Below are 7522 nucleotides of genomic sequence, written 5' to 3'. Positions count from 1 at the left end.
ATCACTGTGTAAAATCACATCATGTTGCTGCTGATCTGTTTCATGTTGCTGCTGATCTGTTTCATGTTGCTGCTGATCTGTTTCATGTTGATATGTTCATTCGTGCTCATCTGCTCACACAGACTCATGTTCGTGCTGCTGTTCGGCGTATTGTTTTTATGCGATTAGTACTTAGCATATTTTTAGCTGATGTTTTTCTTAGTTCATATCTTAGATCTTATTACTGTTTTTATTTTACATTTTAGTGTTAGTTGTAACTGGGACCCTGTTTACACAATTTCATAAAGAATCTCTGAATCTCTGAAGTATTCACCCCCCTTGGATGTTTATGCTTTTATTGCTGTCATAAATCAGTCATAGTCAAATGTTCACTCGCTTTAAAGTTTATGTCCTAATTCAAAATAAAAAAAGTTATTAAAAAGTACAACTCAGAAGATACAAAATGATCCCAAGGTCCTTAACATCCCCAGGAGTTTTGTTAGCTCTATCATCAAGAAATAGAGGAAACATGGAAAACGTGCAAATCTACCAAGAACATGCAGTAACATGCAGAGTTTTTGTTAGTGTCCTGATGCATGCTCAATAATCCAGGTAGAAAAATCTAACAAAGTTAAGTCAGGTCCTCTGGACGGATTTAAAAAATAACAATATAATAATAATAAAATAAATAAATAAAAATTAAAAATGTGACTTTTTTATTCTATTCTTTATTTTTTTTCTTTTAATCCATCCAGAGGACCTGAATTAACTTTGTTAGTTTTAGTTAGGTTGTGTGTTTGTTTTTCCTGAAACACTGTCGCTGTAATCTCTCCAACATCTGGGCCACTGCTCCACATCAGCCAGCTGGGAGGAAATCAGATCAGACCAGATGAGCTGTTGGGTCGGCCCCTGAACTCGTATGAGCCACAGGCTTATGTGCACAAACACACACAGGCAGACACATGATGCCAAGTACAATCACAACACCCAAATAAAGAGGAGCACACGAGCCACGTGGGATTACAGACTCACAAATGTGCAGGTGATGCGTCACGTGTGTTTGGAGCTGTGAATAGATGAGTGAGGGTAGTGGGTCAGGAAGAGGGTGTCAGGCATGCAACAAATCACATGCTGAAAGGAAAAAAACTAAAAACAGCTTCAATTATTTACTTTGATAAGATGAAAAACAAATACTGTATCTAGTTTTAGTGCATCATGTATATACGGAACGCTTGTTATTTTTAGTGCGTTTTAATATTAAAGTTTGGTTTGCAGAGTTTCAGTTTGGCAGAGAGATGTAATCTACAATAACAGCAGCAGATAGATTATCTGGTTCAGAGAGGGCTCTGTGTTTTACAAGGTCTAAACCAATGCTACACAATAATCTAGCTTTCATTCACAACATACCAAATGACAATAAACAGGGCTGTGATGGGCAGCAGAGGAAGATCATGCAAAGCCTCTCAGTTTAGGATTTTTTCAGTAGAAACACTCAAACCACCTCTACCAAAAGTTAAACTCCAGAGATAAATGGAATAGAGCTGAAAAATACACAAACACTACAAACATTTATTAGGTAGAATAAAATTACACTAAATGATAATTTAACTTTGTTATTGCTTCAAATTGACCTAACACAATGTCTTATGGGAGAAACCGGAGTACAGCTAATGTTTAATGCGCTTCCAGGTAGGAGACACAGAAACTGTGAGAAAATGTGCTAATTTTTACTTGACTTGGTATTTAGGATACGTTTAAATGCACAAAAAATGATGATATTCCTACAAATGATGTCTGTCTAAATCTGATCCCACTATATTCTTGTTTGTGTCGCCTGTGACAGTTTGCAACACCAATATATCAAACTCAATGAACTTCTTCATCCCTCATAGCTCTTCCAAAGTCGTCACCGTTGTTGACCTATTTTCAGTCACTTTGGCTGTTTCTCTAGATAAATTAACTCAAATGGTAGCTGGCTGCCAGTCACATACTACACTTACAAATTTAAAATTTAAGGACACATTAATCATCAATATGAGGAACATATTGTGCAAATTTTGTTTCTTACTATATGAATTATTTTTTGACTAGTCTTCTTTATATTGCAATGAGCAGCTTTAATGTATGTTTTTACCGTACGGTGGAGGTAGACAACTTGTTTCCACTGTTAAAAGGCTCATGGTGTGGGAGTTCCTGTTTTCACTGTTGTCCTGAGGTCACTAGATGGCGTCAACCTGTCACAACTGTGAGCCATTTCCCTGATGAGATGCCAGGATAGCTGTCATTTCTAACCCGAATCCGGAGCCCGGCCTCGCCCGACCCGGATTCGGACTGGGCTGGTCCATAATAATGTGCTTAATGTGTGGGCCGAGTCGGTGTTGGGCTTTTGATTACGTCAGCGGACGCGTGCGGCTGACGATCCAATATATGGTAACATGGCTTGGCATATTATCACCTGCTACACGTTGCCATTTCACCACGCGCTGACCGGCCTTGAAAGGGGTCAAAAGTTCAGTTAAGCTTCAGAAGGACTACTGCCAGCGATCATCGCACAAATGGACATTCATTCAGCCGCTGCACTCAGCGGACGCTTGCGGCCGACGACCTAAACAGGTGAGCTCACAAAATATCTGACATGTCAGAGCATGGTCCAATGCAGGCAGAAGCAGGGGAAGTATTTAATGCGCTTTGACGTCCATGAAAGGATAAACACCCCCTCAGCTCTGATCAGAAGCCCCCTTTATTCAGCCACGCGCATCCGCCGACCATTAATAACTATATAAGCAGTCAAAGTTTAATTAAAAGTGTTGGGGGGAGAGGTTCAGGTTCGGACCTGTACTGTTAATTTGTTGGATTGGGTGGAGTTTGGAAATTATAGCTACAGGCTGGGACCAGGTCGGGTCGGATTTTATGGACCCGAGTGCAACTCTTTGCTAGGAGCATAAAAGGCAGCAGATGACTTCTCCTTGCCGCTGGAGCATTACATGCCAATGGTAGTTGTACTTCTAGTATCTTTGTGCTTTCTTGAATTAAGAAGAACTTACCTGTGTCCTTTTGATTTTTCAGCATTACCCCCTGTGACTCACCTGTTCCTGAACTCCTCAGTGAAACCCTGGAAATCTCCTTGTGACCTCCTCAGCTGTCTTCCTTGCCTTCCAAGCACGCGCCCGCCAGAAACTACAATCCACTCTGGACGTCTCCTTGTCTGCACAGATATATTGGAACTCTCTCACTCATACTTGCTCTCTGTAAATAAAATCATTAAACATTTTATGCAGTCTTGAAGTCTGTTCATTTTCAGTCCTTGTCTCTGGGTATTCAGTTAATCCTAACACGTGGTGGTTTGTAAGTCTGTGCAGGTTGTTCTCATGTCAAAGCTGGCAGCTTTGATGCCGAGGGCAGCAACTTACTGCATCTGTAGCCCAGTCATCATTAACAAGATCATAAGGATTTGACCTTTACTAGCTTATTAGTAATCCTCATTTTGTCCCTTTTTCAAATGCTTAAGAACATTTTCACCAGAACCATTTAGTTCAGGGTCACTTAGTTTTTTATCCATTAGGCAACAAACACAAAATATTGGGGTTTGTAGACACTCTACTTGCTTATAAATGACATTTTGCAAACACAGAAAAGGTTTTTTATTGCACTGGGCACCCTGCTTTTACTCTTTCCCTTTGCTCAGGACAACTCAGAGTCCTGCCAACAGAAATCCCTGATGACTCTGCAGTTGTGTGGTGTGTCAGTGTTCGACAGGAGGCTGACGCTGAGGGGCTGATTGAAGGCTATGGGCTGAAACTTGTGCCATCAGCAGCCCATACGAGGCAAACTTCTCTCCAAGTTGAATTTAAACCATGCAGAATGCTGGACTTCAGAAGGACCAGGAGTAAACTACAGTATGTAGATACTTGTGGACAGCATCATGTACTAGCCTTTACCTAAAGGTATTTTTTTTTCTATAGTCAGTTGCAACTTTTTTTAGCTAGTGGCTAGTCCAAATGTGGTCAAGAAGTGGGTTGCTGCTGTCTCAAATCAATCTTTCAAAACTAACTTTCAAATGAGAGTTTCAAAATGGTTTTTGTGAATGATGTTTTATAAACTTTCATTTCAATGTTAATTTTATTGCACACTTATTTATATAATTTTGGGGCTATTTGCAAGCTTAAATAAAAGCAGCAGCAGTTAGCTGTAACACTTCCAGAAGGAATATTAAAATATTTCTGCCAGAACTACCACGTAAACTTGTACATTTTAGCATTTGCATAAAGTGCTATAAAATAAATAAAGAGTAAAACCAGAGAAGAATAGTAGAAGCTGAAGAAGGAAGAACGTTCAGAGAGGAAGGCTCTGGGTAAGCAAGAGCTTCCAGATGACTAGGCTACTACAGCAACAGTAATTGGATAGAAAGAATGTACTTAGTGTGTCATCTGGACAGACAAGACGATAAAGAAACCTGGTGGTGGAATACTGAAGTGCAAGAAGTTATTCAAAGAAAGAGGTTAGCCAAGAAGAAATATGACAGAGAGGATTGAAGAGAGGAGACAGGAATAAAAGGAGATGCAATGTAGAGCAAAGAGGGAGGTGGCAAAGGCAAAGCAGAAGGTGTATGATGAGTTGTATGGGAGGCTGGACACTAAAGAGGGCGAGAAGGACTTGTACCAATTGGCGAGATAGAGGGATCAGGCTGGAAAGGATGTGCAGCAGGTTAGGTTTGTAACTTCTAGACTTACAAGAAGTTAGGCTCCTAGGCTTGGCATGTTCTACCAAACACCAGTCCACAAACTCCCTATTTGTGCCCCTGTATTTCTCATACTGTCACCCCCTGACACAGCCCACAACAGCCTTGGACAAAACAGGAGTTTAGGTTAATTGAAAATGCAGAATGTAGGAGGTATATAGGGAGAATGACAGAAATGTTCCTTTTGGGGTCCATGTACTGTAATGAACACAGTTTAGGAGCTGCACATACTAGAATACTATGAAATAAATACTATAAAACAAGCTCAGACTCCACCCACATTTTCTTCAACTTCTCACCAAGCAGATGTTGCTGGATGGTGTTGAATGCACTTGGAAATTTAAGAACAACATCCTGACAAACTTCAGTGGTATCCAGGTAGCCATGGATCCTCTTGAGCATGTATGTGGGGGCTTCAGTGACAACTGTGTTGGGCTGATATGCAAACTGTTTTTTTTTTTTTTTTTAATGTGTTGACTTTGGCTCTGATGTACAACAGGACCAGTTTCTTCAAGGTCTTCATGATGTGGGAGACTGTTTTAGGATGGAGTTTGCATGTTCTCTTTGTGCATACATGGCTTTTCTCTGGATACTCTGTTCTCCCACCCCACAGACCAAAACCATGCATGTTAGGTTATTTGGTAACTCTGTAACTAGGAATATGATGGACCTGTTGAGGATGTACCCCGTCTCTAGCACAATGACCCAGAAAACAAAAAGTGGGTAAAGAAAGTGAAATATATGGTGTTCGGGTTTTAACCGTGTTTAGAAAAAACTCTATTTTGGAGATTGGGGCAGTTTTAGCATGTGGACTAGCCATTAGCTCATTAGTCCTGACAGAATTAAACACCATTTTTCCAAACTGTGGCAGTTTAAAGAGCCATCTACAACAGGTAAGATATGAATTCTGTTTTATGTTAATTCTACATGAGTTCTGGCTGAACTATCCCTTTAAGAGATGCTGCTCTAAATTGCAACATTTGTCTTGAATGCTAAGAAATCTGAGAATGCCGAGGCAACAACTTTAACTGCATGATTTTATGATATATGACGTTAAGGTAAACAATGAGTGCTCAAACCCTTCTTTACCAAGCGATGCGTTCATTCTGCTATTTATTATGACTGTGTGGTTTGTATGTGTCTGTCAGCAGGGCATTAAATCTGAATGTCAGTGGAGCTGATTGCAGAGGCTGAACTCCTGCCACCAGACTGTCATCTGTGCTGCAGATAAAACTGCTGCAAAGAACAAAATCCCAGACACGAACGTGCACACTGACAGCACAACAGACGATTCCAGAAAACCAGACAGACACCTCTGCACCCTGCAGGGAGAGAGAAATCCTCTGAGGTTTTAGAACTTCTTTTTTTTTGTTACTGTGCCCCACTGGTGGCTTTCCACACATACAGACATGCAAAAGCTGATCTCTGGCTGTTGCACTGTTTGGGTTTCTGATAAAGCTTTACCCCCTTTATCTGACATTGAGAGATTTGCGGTGACACCGCTTGTGTGCGTTTGTGGAAATTTGCTTACACTGTGGATTCATTCAGAGTTTCACATGAACTTTCCTGTGCCACATGATGAGAACACAAAGGTCTGCCAGAGAGGATGAGACAGAGAGACTGCCAGGGAGGGACTGGAACTCAATTAGAGTCAGTTAAAGTTACATTTTATGAACTGTGACAGTCCAAGGAGGGAAGAAATACAAAAGCAGGGAAGAATAACAACCAAAATGAAGGCCTAGCATTTCTCAACTGAAATCTGATGTGGATGTGGTAGTAGCCGACGGTCCTTCACAGATCACGAGAAAATATGTGAGATCTTGAATTAGATTGTACATAATGTTAGGTTTGACCAAAATGGTTGCAACACCTTCATTTCACAACATGAACTACTAATTGTCGAAAACAGCGACGGGCAATATGCATTCCTTCAATGAACGTCAGGCCTTTAATTGTAAATAGTGGTCACCCTGAAGATCAACACAGAATGAAACGACAAACAGTAGCTTTATTCAGGTATTGTTGACTCTCTGCAAAGGAGCATACACTGTTTGTGCACAGTCATTAAATGCATTCTGCTATGAAATTCAACAATTTCCTGTGGGATCAATAAAGTTCTATCTTATCTTATGAACTGTATTCTGTGTAATTTTCTTTAATTTGTCATTTCATGATGACAGACGATTAGTAAAAGATGAAAATTGCAACTTAAACTGAAGACAACAACATTTGGGAGTGGATAGATTGGCCTGCCTGCAGTCCTCAGCTTAACCTCACTGAACACCTGTGGAGTCAACTCAGGTGAGCTGTATTGAGCATATGGAGGAGGACCCAGGCTGTTGTGGCTGTGTAAGGTTCTTCCGCATGTTAATGAAGCTTCTGTTCTTCAATCTTCCTCACTCACCCCCGCTACATTTAGTGGTTTAAAGCAGTGTCGTCAAACTCAGTTTCATTCAACCTTTATTTATACAAGTTAATCCCAGTAGGTGTGTTTACATGGACATAAGTAACCGGATCAAATGGCCGGTCGGAATAAAAGTGTGTCATGTAAACAGCTATTGAGACACAGGGACTCATTTACAAGAGAGACCTGGTTTTAACAAAGAATGACGACAACAGTGGACAAAAAAACAACAATAGACAATCATAAAAGATACATAAATTGAGAATAACATGTGAAAATAAAATGGTATTTAAAAGAAAATGTAACAAAAAAACAGCTAGGTTGTAAGGTGACGTAGAAAACTAAAAACAAGACCATAGCTGCATTGATTTTTCCCATGAACTTAGCAGATAGGAAAAAAC

At 40.3% G+C, this 7522-nt stretch overlaps 1 protein-coding gene across 1 annotated transcript in view; it reads right to left on the bottom strand.

Annotated features, from left to right (window-relative positions):
• The window catches only part of LOC119425684 (growth factor receptor-bound protein 10), a gene marked incomplete in the record, with an annotated part of 634378 nt that overhangs the window by 362613 nt on the left and 264243 nt on the right, over nucleotides 1–7522 (bottom strand).

Source organism: Nematolebias whitei, chromosome 19, assembly GCF_014905685.2.
Source record: "Nematolebias whitei isolate Nwh7 chromosome 19, NemWhi1, whole genome shotgun sequence".
Lineage (NCBI taxonomy): Eukaryota > Metazoa > Chordata > Actinopteri > Cyprinodontiformes > Rivulidae > Nematolebias > Nematolebias whitei.
Note: the sequence above shows the minus strand (reverse complement) of the source record. Positions and strands in the feature narration are given on the sequence as shown.